This window comes from Schistocerca americana, chromosome 1 (assembly GCF_021461395.2).
Source record: "Schistocerca americana isolate TAMUIC-IGC-003095 chromosome 1, iqSchAmer2.1, whole genome shotgun sequence".
Lineage (NCBI taxonomy): Eukaryota > Metazoa > Arthropoda > Insecta > Orthoptera > Acrididae > Schistocerca > Schistocerca americana.
The window spans coordinates 58,373,574-58,396,795 of NC_060119.1; the positions used below are offsets into that span (position 1 = coordinate 58,373,574).

Here is a 23,222-nt window from a genome sequence, read left to right on the forward strand (position 1 = left end):
CTCCAGTTGGCTTGGTTGAAAGTAGATGGGCTGGTGGGACACAAGTGAGTCTCATCATCAGCCAATGGGAGGCAAGCTTCACTGTTGCTGGGTGCTGGAGATGCCATTTCATTGATGGACTCCGAGAGGTGATCTTGGCAGTGTCTGTGTCCAGATTTGTTGTCACCTTTCAAAGATCTGGGATTGCTGGAACATTCCTGTCAACAGCTCATGCATCCTTGCAGCAACACAGGGGCACAGGACAGTGGCAATGAATGGGGTGATATACATGGGCAGACAGATTTGTCGTCAGCTTTTCTCCACAGGTGGACATGTTGCCAAGAATGACCTAGAGGATGGTGACACTGCCAGTACATTGGACAGCAGCAGCTGATGGGAGCGTGACTTGACCAGTAGGTGATGCAACAAGGAGGACACAGCTTCCAGGACGGTGGGCGTTGCCATATGATTGAAGCATGGCAGGACTAAAAGCCACCAGTGGGGTGACTGGATCTCCAGAAAATTCCGGGTGTCAGCAGCTGGCGAGAGCTGGGCACAGCTGGAACATCTCGTCTCCAGCTTCTGTGTATCTGCACAGTTACTAGGTCACATGAAGTAAACAGCACTTCCCATTAACATCTGCAAGAGTTTCTTGCACGATGGTTAACAACACACCATATTGTATTACAATATTGAAGGCCCTCCTGGATCTGGTATGGACCCAGTGCAGTGTTGTAGCATCGGAGCATCTGGTGCCTGGTGATGCTTGACATGGCACGGCAGGTGCCTGGTGATTCTGCGGTGAGAGGGGTGTGGTGGCACCCAGCAAGACTGGCTGCATTGGTAACCTAATGAGCCATGGCCCCTTTGATGGACATTGGAGGCCACTGGTGAGTTAGCACTCTTGTCAGTGGTGACCATCTGGGATGTGCTAGGCCAGTGGTCGGCAAACTCATTCGCCAGACGAGCCCAATTCCAGTAGTATAGTGATTAAAAAATTTTCTGAGGACCACACTTATTTCCTACAACTATGGTTTTAGGAGTCGGTTAATAGCACCAACAGCAAATAAATATAAAAATCACAATTAATGATAACTCTATTTATTGACAAATAAAATACAATAAACAGTACATGACAATGCATATTTAATTGTAACAGTGGCCTTGCATTTCTTTGGAAAGTTTGACTAGTCCACTTGTATGTTGTTGTTTTTAATTTTAGGCAGGATTCCTGGTTTTCGACAATAAGGGGATTTCTCCAGTTTTTTTAAAATTAGGTTTGTGCTTGAAAAAGATTGTTCACATGTACAAGTGGAGCTGAAAAGTGCCAAAATTGTAAATGGTAGTTTTTTTTTTATCTGATGGAATACTTTTCCAGATGTTAAAAATTACCATGTCTTCCCTTTCTAGGTCTTTCAAAGCAGAACATTTGTACCTTGAACTGAGATCACATTTTTTGCTGTCTGATTGTTCCAAATCAGCATTAAGATGCTCAGATTTAGAGATCCATAGTTCCATAGTTCGGACAGGAGGAGAATAGAAGCTTTCGAAATGTGGTGCTACAGAAGAATGCTGAAGATTAGATGGGTAGATCACATAACTAATGACGAGGTATTGAATAGAATTGGGGAGAAGAGGAGTTTGTGGCACAACTTGACGAGAAGAAGGGACCGGTTGGTAGGACATGTTCTGAGGCATCAAGGGATCACAAATTTAGCGTTGGAGGGCAGCGTGGAGGGTACAAATCGTAGAGGGAGACCAAGAGATGAATACACTAAGCAGATTCAGAAGGATGTAGGTTGCAGTAGGTACTGGGAGATGAAGAAGCTTGCACAGGATAGAGTAGCATGGAGAGCTGCATCAAACCAGTCTCAGGACTGAAGACCACAACAACAACAACAACAACAACAACAACAACAGTTCCTTGTTTTTAGCCCTATCAGTTGTATTTCAAAAGTGCCAATTTCAGTATTATCAAAGAGAGAGTTATCATTAATTGTGATTTTTAACAAAGGCAAATGGCTCTTTGCTTGTTCTGAACTCCTCAAACCTCTGCAGGAGAGCTTCCCTCAAGTTTAAAATTGTTCTCTGGAAAGAGGACATGTCAATTACCAAGTAATTTTCTTGCCAATATTGCAACAGACTTGGGAAATGAATTAATGGTCATCTCTCTCAATCTTGTGCCAAAGGAGCCAATTTATTTTCAAACAAAGCTATGTTTCTAACATCAAAAATACTTCCATTCCCTTGTAGTTTATGATACAGCTCATTTAATGTCTACCGTAAAATAGGATTTTTGGACCCAGTGTTCTTGTGTCAATTTAGGATAATTGATTCCCTTTTCTAGGAGAAATACTTTAATTTCTGGTAACAAAGCGAAATGCTGTGGAACATATCATCTTGTAAGCCAACGTACCTTGTTATAAAGGAGAAGATATGCATATTCACTCTCCATTTCAATCAAAAATTTCTTAAATTGCTGATTATAAAGAGCTTTAGACATTAATGTGTTGACTAGGTCCATAACAATACCAATTTCTTCTGGGAATGTCTGGGCACAGAGTGCTTCTTGATGAACGGTGCAATAATAAACAAGTACCTCATGGCTGATTTTTTTTTTCCTTAAAAAGAGAAGGAGATTCCTTTCTCTCTCCAGTCATACTTTTTGCCTTGTCTGTTGCAACTGAAACAATTTTATCAACTGGAATGTGGTATTTGTTCTAGTATTCAGTGATACTATTTGCAATATCCTCGCCACGTGTTTGACTATTGAGTGGCATTAATCCTAAAAGTTCTTCTTTAAGACCCATGAGTGAAACAAACCACACTAAAAGTAAAACTTGTGCTGTGCCATTTATGTCACAAGAGTTGTCTGCAGCTACAGATAAGGATGAAACCAATTAAAGGTCTTCAATTAGTTGATAAGCATTATTTGAAGTTTGTTAAGAATCTCTTCCTTGTTCTTAAAATCATGGAGTAACACTTCAGATGCAGTTACAAACAACTTTTTATGTATTTTCCATATGTGTACAGTTTTTCTATCTTACCAGTTTCTTGACTTACAACAAAGCTTGCAAGATGTGTTGTTGGAAGATTAAATATCAAATTTGATTGTTCCTTATTCATTTGAAATTCCTGAACAGCTTTTTTTCCTGCATCACTGGTGGTATACATACTTCCAAATTATGCTCTTTGGTTGTAAAGTGCCTCTCCAAATTTTATTTCATATTATGTGCCAGTTTTTCTCGACAAATGAGGTAGGTTGTAACACCATTTGAGTTTCGTATGAAGGCAAATTTCTCAGTCCATTTAACTTTAAATTCACCAATTCCATCTTCCATTTTTCATTGATTCTTCTTCTTTGTAGCCATGGCTAGGAGGTGGCACCTAAAAAGTTTATCATTTTAATAAAACCAGAAACACTAAGCTTTAAAAATTTCTTAAAATGTTGTGGAAAATGGCCTGAGAGATTTGTGGTATATACTCCTGCATACCAGTTATTAGATCGTAAAGCAACATTTTATTTCTCTATACTTTCCCGTGGAAACTCATGTTAATGGCTCATATAGTTTAATGTTTTATTTGCTGTTCATCATCTTGTATAGAGCAGGGATCCATTTTCACTATGCATGAGTATACTGTTCATGATTACTTACAAACAAGCAACTGGGAACGTTAACGATCAATAGTGTCCTCAGGCAAAATACTGATTGGTGAATAGACAAAGCATAAAACTTGTCGTCACCTCAACAACTGCCAATTCAGGTGGGATCACTGTGAATTGTTGACTTACTGTGGCATTGTTTTGAAAGATGCAAGAGCAATACATGCTGAAAAATGGAGCACTATGTATGAGCTGGACATATTTGTTAACAGATGGACTGCGTCATTAAACATACACTATGTGATCAACAGTATCCGGACACCCCCAGAAACATACTTTTTCATATTAGGTGCATTTGTGCTGCCACCTACTGCCAGGTACTCCATACAGTGACCTCTGCACTCATTAGACATCATGAGAGAGCAGAATGCGGCTTTCTGCGGAACTCACAGACTTCGAACGTGGTGAGGTCATTGGGTATCACTTGTGTCATACGTCTGTACGTGAAATTTCCACACTCCTAAACATCCCTAGGTCCACTGTTTCCGATGAGATAGTGAAGTGGAAACATGAAGAGACATGTACAGTACAGAAGCGTACGGATCAATCTGGTCTGTTGACTGACAGAGACTGCCAACAGTTGAAGAGGGTCGTAATGTGTAATAGGTGGACATCTATACAGACAATCATACAGGAATTCCTAACTGCATCAGGATCCACTGCAAGTGCTATGACAGTTAGGTGGGAGGTGAGAAAACTTGGATTTCATGGTGAAGCAGCTGCTCATAAGCCACACGTCATGCCGGTAAATGTCAAATGACGCTTTGCTTGGTGTAAGGAGCGTTAACATTGGACGATTGAACAGTGGAAAAATGTTGTGTGGAGTGACAAATCACGGTACACAAGGTGGCGACCTGATGGCAAGGTGTGGGTATGGCGAATGCCTGGTAAACGTCATCTGCCAGTGTGTGTAGTTTCACCAGTAAAATTCGGAGGTGGTGCTGTTATGGTGTGGTTGTGTTTTTCATGGAGGGGGCTAGCACTGCTTGTTGTTTTGCATGGCACTATCACAGCACAGGCCTACTGTGATGTTTTAATCACGTTCTTGCTTCGCACTGTTGAAGATCAATTTGGGGATGGCGATTGCATTCTGTGGCAGGGTGGTTACACAACAATAACATCCCTGTAATGGACTGGCTTGTACAGAATACTGACCTGAATCCTATAGAATACCTTTGGGATGTTTTGGAATGCCAACTTCATGCCAGCCCTCACTGACCAATATTGATACCTCTTCTCAGTGCAGCACTCGGTGAGAAATGGGCTGCCATTCCCCAAGAAACCCTACAGCACATGATTGAATGTATGCCTGGCTAAGGGCTAAGGGTGGGCCAACATCATATTGAATTCCAGCATTACCAATGGAAGGCACCATGAACTTGTAAGTCATTTTCAGCCAGGTGTCTGGATACTTTTGATCACATAATGTAGCATCGACCGTTCGTTAAATTTAAGATGAACGTGGTAATTTTCATAATGCCCTCTATGATAGAAAATGTGAGAATGAAGAAAAATTATACTTTTTCTTTCTTTTTTACCTTGACTTTTTTACCTTTTTGGAGTCACCTTGTTTACTGATATCGGGCATGTGAATATAAAATGTGGACTTCTGACCACTGAACTCACTACCACATAGTAACTGGCTAATTGGGACCATATGCTAGTCGGGCGCGACAGGTAGTGTGCCATTATAGTTTTGTTTTGCCTGTCAAGATATATTTTCCAGCTTGCAAACACATGCATTACTATGTGTAGCCGGAGAGTTTTATATCATGCTCTGTAGTAGGGAAGGCAATGGTTGCACAAATCTTTGCCGAAAAGTTGTGATGTGGAAGACTTTGTCATCTTTTGGGTTTATTACTGTATGAGAGGCTTTTATTATAAAAGTGGTTGTTTTGCTTGGATAAATTTGAATACCATAAAAGAAAACTAGCTTTCTAGAACATACATGCAGGTTGGTGATTAAGACAATGAGGCTCTAATTGGTGGGCTGCAAGCGGCCAGTGTAATAGCCAGAGTGGAAGAACTGTCTAATGCTGTTAGACTCATCATAACAGATAGACTGATATGTCTGTAACCATGTGACAGACCACATTGCCAGTGTGGATGATGCATGCATAGATCTACATCTACATCTTCTAGCCACAGGGGAAGAAAACAGTTCTGGATTACAGAGCTATATGTTGTTCGCACCCTGAATAGTGGGAAACTGGCACCTATGATGAGGAAATGCTTGTGGCCCAGCCACAAAATAACTTGCAGGATGCTGGTTAAATGTTGGTGGTTTTTGTGGTCTGGTTAGGGGCCAGCTACTAGACTGATCAGTGACTGACTACTGCAGGCACCATTCAGTTTCTTGAAACAAATTGAAAAGAATAGATTGCTGCTCACCATATAGATAAGATGTGGAGTCACAGACTGACATGACAAAAGGACTACTAAACAAGTAAGCTTTCGCCCAAAAGACCTTCTTCTGAATTAGACAACACACACACACATACACAAATTCAACTCATACAGGCATGACCCCTGTCTGTGGTTGCTGAGGCCAGACTGTGAGCAACAGTGCATGATGAGAGAAGCAATCTGCATTAGGGGAGTAAGGAGGAGGTTGGGGTGGGGAGGGATAGCAGGACAGAGGGTGGGGGATGGTAAAATGCTGCCTGTGGGAGCATACAGGGATGAGGTGGGTGAAAGGTAGGGCAGCAAGGCAAGGCGTAGTCGGGATGTTAGACGGAGAGGCAGCACGAGAGGGGGTGGGGTGGAAAAGGGGGAAGTAAAGAGACTGTGGGCGCAGGGCGAATTGGTGAATAGAAGGCTATGTTGTTCTGGAGTGGGAATGGAAAGGGGATAGGTGGGTGAACGACAGTGACTAGTAATAGTTGAGTCCATGAGGGTTATGGGAATGTAAGATATATTACAGGGTGAGTTCCCACTTGCGCAGTTCAGAGAGTGTTGTTTTGACAGGAAGAATCCAGATGGCACAGGCTGTCAAGCAGCCACTGAAATTAACTTGTGTTGGGCCGCATGCTCAGCAACTGGTTGGTCCAGCTGTTTCTCGGCCACAGCTTGTCAGTGGCCTTTCATGCAGACAGACAGCTTGTTGGTTGCCACGCCCGTGTAGAATGCAGCATGTAGATTGCAGCATAGCTTGTAGATCACATGACTGGTTTCACAGGTAGCTCTGGATTCAATGGGATAGGTGATGCTGGTGACTGGACTGGAGTAGGTGGTCGTGGGAGAATCAGTGGGACAGCTCATGTATCTAAGTCTATTACAGGTATATGCATCATGAGACAAAGGGTTGGGAGCAGGGTTTGTGTTGGGATCAATCCCTACATAACCCTGCTCCCAACCCCTTGCATCATGGGTCATATCCCTGTAATATACCTAGATGCAAGACCTGTCCCATACGTACAACCCGTACATCCTCCCCCACCATCACCTACTTCGTTCCATTCACAAGCAACACCTATACCATCAAAGGTAGGACTACCTGTGAAACCATTCATGTGATCTACAAGCTAAGGTACAACCTCTGTGCTGTGTTGTATGTGGACATGACAACTTGTAAGTTGTGTGTCCTCATGAATGGCCACTGACAAAATGTGGCCAAGAAACAGCTGGACCACCCAGTTGCTGAGTATACTGCCCAAAACAAGTCCTTCATTTCAGTGACTGCTTCACAGTCTGTGCCATCTGGATCCTTCCGGCCAACACCAGCTTTCCTGAGTTGTGTAGATGGGAACTCTCCCCACAGTACATTTATGTTCCTGTAACTTTCGTGGCCTCAACCTATGTTAGTCACTTTCCTTTGCCCATCTCTTCCCTTCTCCTTTCCCACTCCAGTGCTACATAGTCTTCTATTCCATCAACATACCCAGTCTTTTTTACTTACTCCATTTCCACCCCCTCCCCTGCACTGCCCTCCCCTCCGTCTAACCTCCCGATTATGCCTTGCTGCTCTATCCTCTCCCTACCTCATCCCTGTATGCTCCCACAAGCAGCACTTTACCATCTGCCACCCCTACCCTGCTATCCCTCCCCACCACAGCCTTCTCCTTATTCCCACCACCCAGTTTGCTTCTCCCATCGTGCACTGTTGCTCATGGTATGGCCTCAGCAGTCAGAGACAGTGGTAGAGTGTGTGTGAGTTGTGTGAATGTATGCGTGTATGTTGCCTAATTCAGAAGAAGACCTTTTGTCCAAAAACTTAGTTGTTTAGTAATTTTTTCACCGTGCCTGTCTGTGACTCAATATCTCAACTATACGGTGAGTACTACTCCATCCTTTTCATATTCATCCATATTCCATCCTGGATTTTCCATTGGTTGATTCAGTTTCTTGTCTTTCTCTACGAATCTTGCCCATTTTTCTTTTTGTTCAAATTTGTTCAGGCAGTGACATTGTTTACAAGATGTGTCTCGTTTGCAGGAGCATCTAGTGTAATTCTTGGTAGCACAGCAGAACTTCTTTACATGTTTCTTATTTTTTAACTACATTATCACAAGTGAATAAAAACTGTAGTATGAATATTAACAATGTGACAGTCACTTACCATTGTATTTTCATTTTTCGATTGCCATGATATTTACAGCCTAATTTTACTTCTAAATATTCTTATCCTTTAATGATTTTATCGGCAATATTTTCTGCTATTTTTTCAAGAAAAAAGGCAAATGGAAGCATATTCATTAACTGTACAATGCCTTATATAACATTAGACTTCTTGCTTTCATACCCAAGTTACTTAACTTTGGTCATGAAAATATACATAGCTGCTCTGACTTATCTTCTGAAGTTATGTAGCTAGGATTCATAATCACATAATAGCTCTGGTGGAGACTGAGAAATCTGTTACATGTTCTCATCTATCTTAATCCCAGTTGGTCTCTCAACCACAGTGTCTCCAAAAGACACACTCATAAGGATTGGTGGCAATGTCTATGTCACTATCATCTTTCATTAAAGTGCATTGTTCTGATGTCACAAGTGCATCTAGTGAAAGAGGTCTCACTTATTGAAAACATTTCACAAGAAATGAATACACTACAAACACTCTTCCAGAGAAATGGTTTCATCCATCAAAATCATTAATTACTGACTACCTCATTGTGACCATGCAAGCAAGCACCTATGACTAAAGTTTTCATTTTACCACTCTATGATTCAGTGATGGATATAATTACTTTGCTTTTGTAGAGATACACACTAATTTGTAGGGTTTCAGTAATACTACTGCAATGTATTGCACTGGTTATGATGTTTAATTGTATAATTCAGTTCACCCATTTTGTATAAAAGTTCACATGAGAGTGTAATTTACTATAACGGGCAAACTGTACAAACTGTAAAGTTATTCCAGATCGAACAGGAGATGTGTTTGCACATATACTATCCTAACAAGTCAAATGTGGCAGAATATATTCTAGGAAGTGGACATCAAATTGTATTCAGTGTCATTGCTGTTATCATACAGATTAATAGTTTTGTGAACACTGTAATAAAAAAAGCAGTTGAAAATGCCTTCAACAGGTGCCTTAGTATCTATATATCTCAGTGGAACTTTGGTTCCAACTACCATGAGAGTTCCAACATAAGAAATATGGTGTCTCTTCAGAAAATTCCAGAACTTTCTCTACAACATTTTTCAAAGCTTACCTTTTACTTATTGTGTTTGGTTTCCATTGAAATACTCTCTTCCACAGCTGATACACCACTCCAAATGCCATTTCCGCTTGTGGAAGCAGCCTTGGTACACATCTTGCTGGATTGCACAAAGTGCTGTCTGCGAATTTTCTTTTATCTCATCTGTCGTTGCAAACCTGCATCCTTTCAATGAGGTTTTCAACTTTGGAAATAAAAAAAAAAAGTCCACAGGGTCCACAACTGGAGAGCACGGACGATGAGGCATGCTGCCTTATTTTATTTTTTGCTCTTTTCGTTTTTTTGTGCAATAGTTGCGCACCAACAGGGGTGAATATGCAGGTGCGTTATTGCAATGCAGGAGCCATGAATTGTATCGCCACATTTCAGGCTGTTTCCTTCTCATATTTTCTTGCAGGCATCGCAACACATCCCAATGGTACCATCGATTAACAATTAGTCCCTGTGGCATGAATTCATGATGAACTAATCCTTCTAAGTCAAAGGAAACTATCAGCATGGCTTTGACATTTGACATGACCAGCTTTTTTTGGTCTTGGAGAAGCTTTCCCGACCCACTGTGAAAATTGAAAATTAGTCTTAGGCCCATGTCTGATCACCAGCTATGATCCTCTTAAGGAACATCCCATTCTCATTTGTGCCATCCGAAAGCCCTTCACAGATTGAGAGGCGAAGGTGTTTCTGGTCTTGACTCATGAGCCATGGGACGAACTTGGCGTCAACATGATGCATTCCAAAATGTTAACATGATGCATTCCAAGATGTGTCAGGATTTCTTGATATGATCCAACTGAAATGTTACATTCTCTTGCAATCTCGTTGGCAGTCAGTCTTCAATTGGCGCTCACAATTTCGTTGATGTTCTTGACATAAGCATCATCAGCAGGCATTGAAGGATGTTCTTGAATGATGGTGTTCTCTAACTTCTTTCCATCATTTTTAAACTGTGTGTATAATTTGTAACACTGAGTACGTCTTAAGAACTCATCATCACAGGCTATCTGCATCATTCAGTGTGTCTCTGTAAAATTGTTCCTGAGTTTCATGCAAAATTTAGTGCAGACACATTGCTCCTCTAACTCTGCTATCGTAGACTATGCGACACAAAATTCTAATCAGTACAGCACTGAACAACAATTAAACTGCCAGAAGTTACACATTAAACACTGCCGTGTTCAGGGATGCCAACTATAGTTTGCTCCAACACATGACTGGTGCAAAATTACGAATGTTCTGGAATCTTATTAACAGACCTTGTAATTACAAAAGCTAGAATGCCCTTGTAATGCTTCTCAAACAAAAAAACCTCAGTAATGTGGTGTTGTGGTTTATATCTATTTCTTAACACTACTCTGTCCTGTGTAAGTTTCTGCATAACTTCTGCAAGATCTATCCATTTTAATCAGGCTGCTGTAGTCAAGATTGGTGTCCCTTTACAGTTTTATCCCACATAAATCTCTGCATTACTAAATTGACAATTCCTTGATGCTTCACGATACGCCATATCAAATAATCCTTTATTTTAGTCAATTTCTTCCATAAATTTATTTTCTTCTGAAATTTGATTCAGTACCTGTTTATTAGTTATGCAGTTTACCCATGTAACCTTCAGCACACTTTTGTAGAACCATGTTTTGAAACTTCTTTTCTCTGCCTGTCTGGACTGTTAATTGTCCATGTTTCACTTACTTCAGGGTATAGTCCAGACAAATCCCTGCAGAAAAGACATCCTAACACTTGAATGTTTTTTCTATATTAATGAATTCCTCTTTTTGAGAAACATGTTTCCTGCTATTGCTATCTTGCATTTTATATCCTCTTTAGTTTGGCCATCATCAGTTATTTTGTTACTGAAATAGTAAATCTGTGTCTCATTTCCTAATCTATTTCCATCAGCATTTTGTGATTCATTTAGAATACATTCTATTGCCCTTGTTTTACTTTTGTTGACACTGATAAACTCTTTCCAAGACACTGTCCATATTGTTTCACGGATCTTCCAGGTCTTTCACCATTTCTCACTGGAAAAGCTTAAGGCTTTTATCACCCTGAACTGTAATTTCCTTTTGAAATTTCTCCTTAGTGTCCTTTACTGTTTGCGTAATGTAAAGAATGAATAGCATTGGGGATAGGCTACAACCCTGTTTTATTCCGTTCTCAGTTATTGCTTCCCTCTCATGTCCACCAGCTCTTATGACTGTAAACTTGTCTTTTGTAGACATTTTTCTAACATAATAAGTTCAAAGAGTGTATTCCATAAAAATTAAAAAAAAAGTTTTCCCTTAAATTATAAATGTAAGTTTACCTTTCTTCAGTCTTATCTTCTAGGGTAAGTTGTAGGGTCAGTATGGCCTAATGTTCGTATGTGTCTCCTAAATCTTAACTCGTTTTATCTGAGGTCAGCATCCACTAGTCTTTTCCACTCCTCTGTAAATAAGTTGTCAATAGTTTGCAACCATGACGTAGTATTAAATTGATGGTCCTGTAATATTCACGTGTCAGCAGTTCTTTGGATCTGGAATTTTATATTCTTCTTGAAGTGAGGGTATTTAATTTGTCTCATGTATCTTACGAAGTGGAATATTTCTCCCTTCATGGGTGTTCCTGAGGATTTCAGTAATTTTCAGGAAATTTTGTCAACTACAGCTGACTTGTGTTGACTTAGGCCTCTCAGTGCCCATCTCAAATTGTTCTTGCAGTAGCTTATTTACTGTTTGATCTTCATTTACATTCTCCATGGTTTCCATGATAATCTCTTCAGGTTACCGTCCCTTGTGTAGCCCTTCCATGTATTCATTCCATCTGGCAACCTTCCCTTTTTTGCTTATTATTGGCTTTCTTTCTGAGTTCTTTATATTCACACAAGTGTTGCTCTTTTCTCCAAAATTTTGCCATTGGTGGCATCTGTCTTTTTCATAGTTGTAGTTGCTTCCACAGCTTTGCATCTATTTTTGAGCAACCCCTACTTTACCATTTTGCATCTTCTGTCAGTCCTAAGTTTTATATATCTGTATTCCCTTTTACTTGCTTCATTTTCCACATTTTTTACATCTCTTCTTTCACCAGTCAGATTCAGTATGTAGTTTGTTATCAAAGGATTTCTTCTGTCTTTGGTTGTTTTCCTATTTAATCCTCTGCTGGTTACACTTCATCTGTCAAAGCTGCATGGTTTTCTTCTATTGCATTTGTTTCTCAGTTTCAGTCAATCATTGCATAGTGCACTGTTTTAAGCTCTCAAAAACCATTGTTTCTTTCAGTTTCTCCAGTTTCCATTGCCTTATGTCTTAATTTCCTACTTTTCTTCACTTTCTCAGTTTTAATCTGCAGTTCATAAACAATAAAATGCGGCAAGAGATCACATCTGCTCCTGGAAAAGACTTCCTATTTAAAATCTATTTTCCAAACCTCCCAATTTCCATCACATAATCTGTTAGAAACCTTCTTGTGTCTTCAAATCCTTTCCACATGACTTTCTATTATACATTAGGAAAGTTCTGATAGACTGTAATACTGTAGGAGTAAAGGAGGCCACTCATTGAAAAGCAGAAATGGTGAGTCACTGATAAGACACACACAAAAAAAGAAAGAAAACTTGCTAGCTCTTGGAATGACTCTGTTGTTGAGATAGAGTACAAAACACACACACACACACACACACACACACACACACACACACACACACACACACACACACAAACACACCTGTGTTCTTACATGGTGCCAGTTGGACACACAATCTAGATTGAGAAAGGATTGATTTCCAAAGCTAGAAAGTTTTTATTCTTTTATGTGCGTGCCTGATGATATCTCAACACTTCTGCTTTTCAGTGAGTGGTCTCCTCTATTGGTAAAATATTAACCTTGTGTCATGATTCTTAAACTAACTGTTTACAATAGCTCTACTTTCTGAAAATTGTATCATTCCTACAAACCATGTTCCCTCTTATATTTCCTTCCTTTTTGAGCCTGTTGAATTTCATTCCCCCATTACTATTTTATTTTAATCTCCCTCTGTTATCGGAATTATCTCATTTATACCATCATACATTATTTCAATCTCTTTATTGTCTTTGATATAAATTTTTAATATGTGATGCTAGTTAGCTTTGTATCTATCTTGGCTACGAAATGCATTCATTATGCTGTTCATAGTAGCTCACCTATAGTTATATTTTATTACTATAGCGACTAGTTTACCTCTGAAATATTTTCTCCAAGGGAATAGCATCATCATTAAGAGTGATATACACTCCTGGAAATTGAAATAAGAACACCGTGAATTCATTGTCCCAGGAAGGGGAAACTTTATTGACACATTCCTGGGGTCAGATACATCACATGATCACACTGACAGAACCACAGGCACATAGACACAGGCAACAGAGCATGCACAATGTCGGCACTAGTACAGTGTATATCCACCTTTCGCAGCAATGCAGGCTGCTATTCTCCCAGGGAGACGATCGTAGAGATGCTGGATGTAGTCCTGTGGAATGGCTTGCCATGCCATTTCCACCTGGCGCCTCAGTTGGACCAGCGTTCGTGCTGGACGTGCAGACTGTGTGAGACGACGCTTCATCCAGTCCGAAACATGCTCAATGGAGGACAGATCCGGAGATCTTGCTGGCCAGGGTAGTTGACTTACACCTTCTAGAGCACGTTGGGTGGCACGGGATACATGCGGATGTGCATTGTCCTGTTGGAACAGCAAGTTCCCTTGCTGGTCTAGGAATGGTAGAACGATGGGTTCGATGACGGTTTGGATGTACCGTGCACTATTCAGTGTTCCCTCGACGATCGCCAGTGGTGTACGGCCAGTGTAGGAGATCGCTCCCCACACCATGATGCCGGGTGTTGGCCCTGTGTGCCTCGGTCGTATGCAGTCCTGATTGTGGCGCTCACCTGCACGGCGCCAAACACGCATACGACCATCATTGGCACCAAGGCAGAAGCGACTCTCATCGCTGAAGACGACACGTCTCCATTCGTCCCTCCATTCACGCCTGTCGCGACACCACTGGAGGCGGGCTGCACGATGTTGGGGCGTGAGCGGAAGACGGCCTAACGGTGTGCGGGACCGTAGCCCAGCTTCATGGAGACAGTTGCGAATGGTCCTCGCCGATACCCCAGGAGCAACAGTGTCCCTAATTTGCTGGGAAGTGGCGGTGCGGTCCCCTACGGCACTGCGTAGGATCCTACGGTCTTGGCGTGCATCTGTGCGCCGCTGCGGTCCGGTCCCAGGTCGACGGGCACGTGCACCTTCCGCCGACCACTGGCGACAACATCAATGTACTGTGGAGACCTCACGCCCCACGTGTTGAGTAATTCGGCAGTACGTCCACCCGGCCTCCCGCATGCCCACTATACGCCCTCGCTCAAAGTCCGTCAACTGCACATACGGTTCACGTCCACGCTGTCGTGGCATGCTACCAGTGTTAAAGACTGCGATGGAGCTCCATATGCCACGGCAAACTGGTTGACACTGACGGCGGCGGTGCACAAATGCACCTATACTTGAGTATTGCTCATCAGTGTGGGATCCGTACCAGGTCGGGTTGACGGAGGAGATAGAAAAGATCCAAAGAAGAGCGGCGCGTTTCGTCACCGGGTTATTTGGTAACCGTGATAGCGTTACGGAGATGTTTAATAAACTCAAGTGGCAGACTCTGCAAGAGAGGCGCTCTGCATCGTGGTGTAGCTTGCTGTCCAGGTTTCGAGAGGGTGCGTTTCTGGATGAGGTATCGAATATATTGCTTCCCCCTACTTATACCTCCCGAGGAGATCACGAATGTAAAATCAGAGAGATTAGAGCGCGCATGGAGGCTTTCAGACAGTCGTTCTTCCCGCGAACCATACGCGACTGGAACAGGAAAGGGAGGTAATGACAGTGGCACGTAAAGTGCCCTCCGCCACACACCGTTGGGTGGCTTGTGGAGTATCAATGTAGATGTAGATGTAGATGCTGCGCAGCTAGCGCCATTCCACGGCCAACACCGCGGTTCCTGGTGTGTCCGCTGTGCCGTGCGTGTGATCATTGCTTGTACAGCCCTCTCGCAGTGTCCGGAGCAAGTATGGTGGGTCTGACACACTGGTGTCAATGTGTTCTTTTTTCCATTTCCAGGAGTGTAGATTGTAACCACTAAATGGAGAATTACTAATAACAAGTTCACATGTTATCATATTTGCGAACGACATGGCAGAGGTTACTTCCTATTGTACCACAGATTCATCGCTTAATACCAGTTCTTGAAGCATTGTAAGTAGGCATTCATGGTACAGTTGGTGTGTGTTTTCAAGCATCGGGCATTTCAGGTTTTTATGCATTTCCATGATGTGCATCAATTGTTACTGTCTGAGCTGCTCATCTTTGTATATGTTCCATATCCCTGGTTAGTCCTGTTTGTTATGGGACCTACACAATTGATCAATCTTCCACGATGAGATTCCTGAGTGTTTTATAAGCCTGTAGGTATGACAGGCCTGATGTAATCATTTCACTTCAAATCCCCACAAATTGTTACATTTAGGCATTTGTGTGAGGTGAGTTAGCTGATGACACGTTGATGTTTTATTACAGAAGTCTAAATTTTTTTTCGTTTTGTGAAGTGCACAATTTTGGATTTCTGAACATTTCAAGCAATGACAATCACTGGACCACTTCATAATATTATTAAGATCTGACAGTATTTATGCAGATTCTTTTTCAGATTGTACTTCTTTGTTGAGAACTATGTCATCTTCAGAAACTCTGAAGTTATTATTAGCGTTATCAACCAGATCAGTAACCCTTCAGGCCAGTAGTTTCTGTTCACACACCTAGCCCACTGGTGGTAGTTAATATGGCTGGATCTTTATGATTGAAACATACATTAGCACTTAAAATGAATTTTCAGTGTAGTGTACCTTGAAAGACTTACGTCACAGTCTCTGTATCTAGAACTATGTTTCGTGTTATTCCCGCTTCTGTCTTAAAGCAGAATACTGTACATCTCTATGGGGGCTTGCTCTTCTTCTCTGTGGATTAGGATCTTTGCAATGAGCCACTTAGGGACTGCAGTATTTGAAAGTCAGCCACACTGAGGTGAAGCTACACGCTTTGCATGAATTTTCAGCAGTTCTGATTTGAGAAGTTTACATGTTTTACTTCCTTTATCTTTTCATTGGCTTCATAAACATTAAAAACATTGTGCACTTCAGTATTAATCAGCCCTCTAAACATTTTCATGTGACACTTCATACCTTTTTTTCCTTCCAAGCGAAAAGGTTTTAGTATCTTTCAGATATACACCACCCCTAAGAGAATTGTGTTCTTTAATGCATTGAGCCTTTCTTACTTCTTTGCCTCCTTTGGTTCCTGTAGCAACTACTTCATTATGGAATACTGAAATAAAGGTCACCTGTTTTTTATTCATCCATTTCAGTGCCATAAAGCCCTGTGAGTGCCGTGTCGTAAGTTCACGTTTCTTGAGTCTTGCATGAGCGACATGCTTCTTATTGAGTTGTAGTGTAACCAACAACATTCATACCTGTTACCAAGCTTGACAAGTTTTACTAGGCTCTGACTCGTTTTCAGTGTATGTGGATGAGTCTCAGGTTTCATAGGACTCTACTCTAAATTTTGCTACTTTTAGCGGTAGGTAGGTCTTTACTACCAGCCTCTCTTTCCGTTATGGAAGATATTCATCAACATAATTGTTAAATGTATTATTCAAGTGCTAAATGACAAACTTGAACAATCTTTTAATTTCAGCAGTTCCTCATGGTTTACAAAATGAAGGAATCAACAAACTATCTCAAAACTGTCTTGATGCACAGTCTAGTAAAAAAGATGTGTGTTCAAAAGCAGTTGTATACTGAAATAAGATTTTATGAGTGGCTTGTGAATAATGCCCATCAACATCTGCAGTGGAGAAAAAAAGACAAATCTCATCTGTGTCAACATGTACCCAGTTACAGAACTTAAATGTGATTGTATATCAGTCTGTCTCTGAACAAAATCTGCAGCGTAATAGTTTCACACATGAGAGTTTCTACGATTGTGTCACCAAAATACAACTTGAATGTTATCTGCTTCTTCCCACTTCCAGTGTTCTTCATATTGTGCTCATTTCACCAATACAGCTCATTCAATCTAATTATCATTCTCTGCTGTTACTTTTTCATTTTTAAGTTGTTTGTTCCACACAGACAGTAACATTGTGATAATCAACAACAGTATCATCAATAAGCATTATTGTGGTGCAGAGTAAAAAGGTACTTTGGAAATCAAAATTACTTCATCCACCAGATTGTCTTGGTTCTTTGCTTCCGGGGTGTCTAGTGAAAAAAGCTAGAGTTCAACATTGTGCAACCAATGATTTTTCCTCTTTACTGGTGGACAAGAGAGAGGTCTCTCTGTTTGACATACTCCATTATGTGTTAGCTGAAAGATTTAATGACAGATGTCAGTATGGTAATTTTGTGGTTAACCTCTGCTACCATTCCTGTAGATAGTTGTGATTTGGCCTGGTTTTTTCTGAGGAACCTATGCTATAATGTGGTTACAATAAGGGGTATCTAGGCTGCAGATTGTGTCAGGAATCTGAAGGGCCTAGGACCTTCTTAAAGTTTAAAAACTTCAGCTGTTTCCAAAAACCACTGACAGTAATATGTATATCACCTATGTTTACAGTGGCATGATAAACTGAGGCATCACTGGTATCATTGTAAATATCAGCAATAATAAATACTACAAGATATTCTTCAGTTTGGTTAACATAAAGTGCTTTCTCTTATGTAATATTTGAGGTTGAGATATGCTTTTGATTTAGTAGAACATGGTTTTTACAATGTAAATTAGTTATGATTAGTTATGGGAACAGCTGAATGAGAACAATTGATTCAATCACTTGGACTATTCAGTCATTCTTCTAAGTGAAACCAGTCCTTGGGCCAGCCAAACGATAACAGTCAAGTCATTCAGTTGTCATTTTACATATTGGATGGATTATTATTTGTTCATTTCTTTTGAGTGTATCCAATCCATATGGGCAACTGTATGAAAACAGTCAATACAATCTGTTGTAATTTTGCATGCTGACCAAATTATTCATTCTTTCTTTTCAAGTGAAACCAATGTGTAATTTTTCTCATTAGTATTCAATCTTTAATCTGAACCTGCTCTTTAATGTTTTAGTTGACTGACAAAGGGAGGGCACGGGACGGGGCTTATCAATTTGGCTCAAATTGTGTGAGCAGAAGTAGATGACCCTTCCAAGCTTCTAGAATATCTCGCCTGAATGGACCATAAGAAAAGAATAAATGCTCTCTAAAGATTTTGAAGTAGTGTGTGAGGAAATTTTGAGCAACAAGAAACAAATCAGTGCCATAGAACAGTGGTCTAGTACACCACCTATAAGTTTGTCAGCACAGATTTGAGTGTTACTGCTCCCATAATATATTTAGTTGCTTTTTTTTTATTTCTCACAATGTTAAACCATTAATTATAAAATTTAAATATATTTAATTAGTTCAATTTATATACATAAAATTAACATATCCAATTTAGTTACAATCAAACCATTAGAACAACTGTTTCTTCCATGCCATGTTCTTTCTCATCTATACTAAAAATAAGACCACAAAACTGTCATATCTGTCTGTCTATTTAAACATGCTAATCTCCAAAACTACCAAACAAATTTTCATAGGGTTTTCATAGGTAACTTGAGCATAGCTTGGGGTGGCATTTAGGATTTGTTTCATCACAATGAGCGCATTTGAAAAATATCATGATTTCAACTTTAGATAGAATTGTTGTCACCGTCTGTTTGCCAATTTGAACACACTAACCTCCAGAAGTAACAGACAAATTTTCATGAAGTTTTTACAGGTAACTTGATTGTAGCATGGTGCAACATATAGACTTTATTTCATAAAAATCAGAAAATGTAAAAAAAGATTTATTAATTTAAAGTTTCATTTGAAACCATTGTGTTTGTTAGTTTGCCAGTTTGAACATACTGATCTCCAAAACTGCAGTGTCATGGGGTTTTAACAGAATACTCAGGCGTAACTTGGAACAACATATAGTCTTAATTTCATCAAAATCAAAACAAAATGTGGAGAAAAAAAATTGTGATTAGTTTGATCTAAAATCGTCTACTCAGCTTAGTAGTTTGGATGTTTACCTCAGTGGTACAATCATAATGGCATAGTACACCAACTGAATAGTAGATAGTGTTGTTAGATTTGCAGTACACCAAAGAACCAATAGAGGGCAGTGTTATTTGCTTTAACTTAGTGACATATATATTTTCACAAGTTTATGTCAGTGACAGAATGAAGCACTGCAGTCTTCGCTTTACAAATACAAACTGACATCAACTTCTCATGGCTAGGATATACAGATTTATGGATTTCACATTGTTTGTGAAAAACTTGCTCTGCTCCTTTCAAGAAGTTTTATTTATATTTTTTGCCACATAAAACGAACTTATTGAGTTTTCTTTTTGATTTGGGTGTCTACTAAATACATTTAATTTTGTTTAGTTTGTGAATAAAAATTACTACAAAATAGTGCCAAGTGTTTCTGAATACAACAGCACAGCTAATAGACAGAGGACTACGTGCTCTCCAGAATCCAAGGAAGATTGTGAGGCAAAATTTGTTGCAGCTCAAGAACATCAGGCTTTAACTAGATCTTTGGAGACACTTTCCAAAAGCAAGGCATGAAATAACTCTGATGGAGAGCGTCACACATTGTCTCACACCTCTCCTTCATTTACAGAGTAAACTGCCAAAGTTCTCATGATGTTTGCACAGCTGCTTCACGGCTGCTCCCTGCTCCCATTTTAGTGAAGCAAACAAATTCTTCGTTCATGTCCCCAATCATACTGCTTCACACACTGTACACGAAAAAACTTTATAAGTCAAAAATAAATTCCAATACTCAGTTAATGCCAGGTTTCTTATTGCACTGTATTGTTTTCTTCGTCACAGTCAGTTTTCACAGAAAAGTTGTATTTATGGCTTATCAGCTTAGTAACAATAAACAACGCTCAAGATCAGAGAGAGGGGAAGGAGTAAATGGACAGAGAAGGAAGGGAGGAAATGGACATAGAGGGAGGGAGGAGAAGATGGACACAGAAAGACAGAGGGGGGGGGGGGGGGGGAGAAGGACATTAAGAGATATATCTAACTCCCATACTTATTTAGCAATTGTGAAGCATTGCTGGATTTGCTAATTAATTATTATATGTGAGACAGAAAGCAAAAAGGGACCTACTGTTGAAAATTTTTGATTTTGAGTTATTGTAATTTTTAAGTTTAGCGCTAAATTCTGACCATATTGGAAAAAAATTCATATATGTACTACCCTTAAAATGTTCTTTGTGAAATGGTGTAGAGTTTTTTAAGTTAACAGTACACAACATGTGGTTAAGCCCTCCAGACTTACAGCACATTACAGTGTACATAAATTTAAAGCAAGTTAATTAGCTACAAATTGAGAGAAATTAGTAAAGCTTGTGTTGACTTTTTTTTGAAAGAATATTGGTATTTTTATTCTATGTTATTCCCAACTGCAAATTGGCAATGTATGTAGGCATTTATAAATCCCGTATAAAAAGGGATCACTTGTCTTGTCTTGCATTTATGTTCTGAGAAAATGTTCTTTTTTTTATACAAAGCTACACTGAGCTCCTTAAAATGCCTTTAAACTTTAACACATACTATTCTGCAAAACACTAGATACACTTCTGCACGATTTTGAAAGGGGGACCTTGCAGGCCAATGTTATTTCCCCGTAACGACAAGAGGTCCATTTTCAGAAGACTAATGTCACTTTTAGTGATATTACTGACTCCTGTTGAAGTCAAACAACTTTCAAATTAATATGAGGATGTATAAATGCAGTAAATTATTATAATGCACAAGAAAATGAAAAGGGATATTATAGACATTATCGAACAGTTTTTCTTCTACTGAGAATTTTACTTCTTTGACAAGAGGCCCCATTTCTGTTTCTGTTTCCCATATTGAAGTAGGAATTGTTGTAAATTAAACATTCAGACTGTTTGGAATTTCAGCTTTCCTTCAATAGCAAAGTTCTGGTGTTGTCATATCCTCACCCAATCACATTAACAGCTGCAATCGAACCCAACCAGCAAACTGATATTCAGTATGGTTGACTATTGTTCTATGCCACTTACTTGATGGTTGTTGCTCAATAATCCCTCACACTATACTCGAAAATCTTAAGAGTGTTTTCTCTTTCACTATGGCTCAACTCATGCAAGGTACTTAAAAGGGGCATATAACTGTTTCTATTCACACAGCTTGGACCTCCCCTGAAGGGTACCCCTGCTCCTGGGTGTACACTAAGATATCTCAAGGGTACCTGTATGCCAAAGTTATACATACTTATTTAATTATATACTGAATAAACTAATATTTCTTTTCATGACTTAAAACTGATTAATGTGCTGCTGTGGATTAAGTAGTTCCAGATGGAAATTAATATATAACTAATCGAGCTTATGTATTGTTGGGGTACAAAGGTGATCATATAAGGTCCCTTAGGGATGCATGAAGAAGAAAGAGACTTTAATAAATCTTAGTGTCTGTCTGCATTCCATTTTTACTGAAAAGATGTAATGTACATTAATTAAAAACTAAACCAAGCCCTCTCAGACTGTGTTTGCATGCCATGCACTCTACTTCAGCCTCCTGCTGCTGCCAGGAGCACAGATAGCATGAGGAATTGGCTTGGCCTCCAGCAGTCTCCTGCCACCACAGGTCCCTGATGTGCTGGCAGCCAGGTCAGCTCCTCGCACAAGTGGAGTACAGAACTATAGCAGTCCGAGGCTACCAGTGGCCAAACCACCTCCTTGCTCCAGCTTCACTCCTGGCAGCAGTGGGCAGGCCGCTCGCACTGGTGCCACGTATCTGGGCCAAACTCAGGGACAGTGAAAACATTCACATAATTGTCAGAGGTTTGAGTCAGTCAATTGTCTCACATTAAGTTAAAACAGTCAGTTCCCAGTGGTGAGTCAGAAATGTACTTATAGCAAAGACTAGTTTCATTAGGTAATTTACACTGAAGAGCCAAAGAAACTGGTACACCTGCCTAATATCATGTAAGGCCTCTGCGAGCATGCAGAAGTGCCACTACACAACATGGCATGGACTCAGACTAATGTATGAAGTAGTGCTGGAGGGAATTGACACCAAAAATCATGCAGGGCTGTCTGTAAATCTATAAGAGTATGAGGGGATGGAGATCTCTTCTGAAGAGTATGTTGCAAGGCATCCCAGATATGCTCAATAATGTTCATGTGTGGGGTTTCGGTGGCCAGCGGAAGTGTTTAAACTTAGAAGAGTGTTCCTGAAGCCAATCTGTAGCAATTTCGGATGTGTGGAGTGTCATTTTGTCCTGCTGGAATTGCCCGAGTCTGTCAGAATGCACAATGGGCATGAACGGATGCAGATGACCAGACAGGATGCTTATGTATGTGTCACCTGTCAGTCATATCTAGACGTATCAGGGGTCCCATATCACTCCAACTGCACATGCCCCACACAATTACAGAACCTTCGCCAGGTTCTGTGTTGACATGCAGGGTCCATGGCTTCATGAAGTTGTCTCTGTATCCGTACATGTGCTTTCACACAATACAGTTTGAAATGAGACTTGTCCAACAAGACAACATGTTTCCAGTCATCAACAGTCCAATATCGGTGTTGATGGGCCCAGGCAAGGCATAAAGCTTTGTGTCGTGCATTCCTCAAGGGTACATGAATGGGCCCTGAGCTCCGAAAGCCCACATCTATGATGTTTCGTTGAATGGTTCACCTGTTGACACTTGTTGATGGCCCCACATTGAAATCTACAACAATTTGCCGAAGGGTTTCACTTCTGTCACGTGAAACG

At 40.3% G+C, this 23,222-nt stretch overlaps 1 protein-coding gene across 1 annotated transcript in view; it reads left to right on the top strand.

Moving 5' to 3' along the window:
- Positions 1–23,222, top strand: part of LOC124596818 (piwi-like protein Siwi) — a 267,140-nt gene that overhangs the window by 59,522 nt on the left and 184,396 nt on the right. The gene's annotated exons all lie outside the window — the stretch shown is intronic.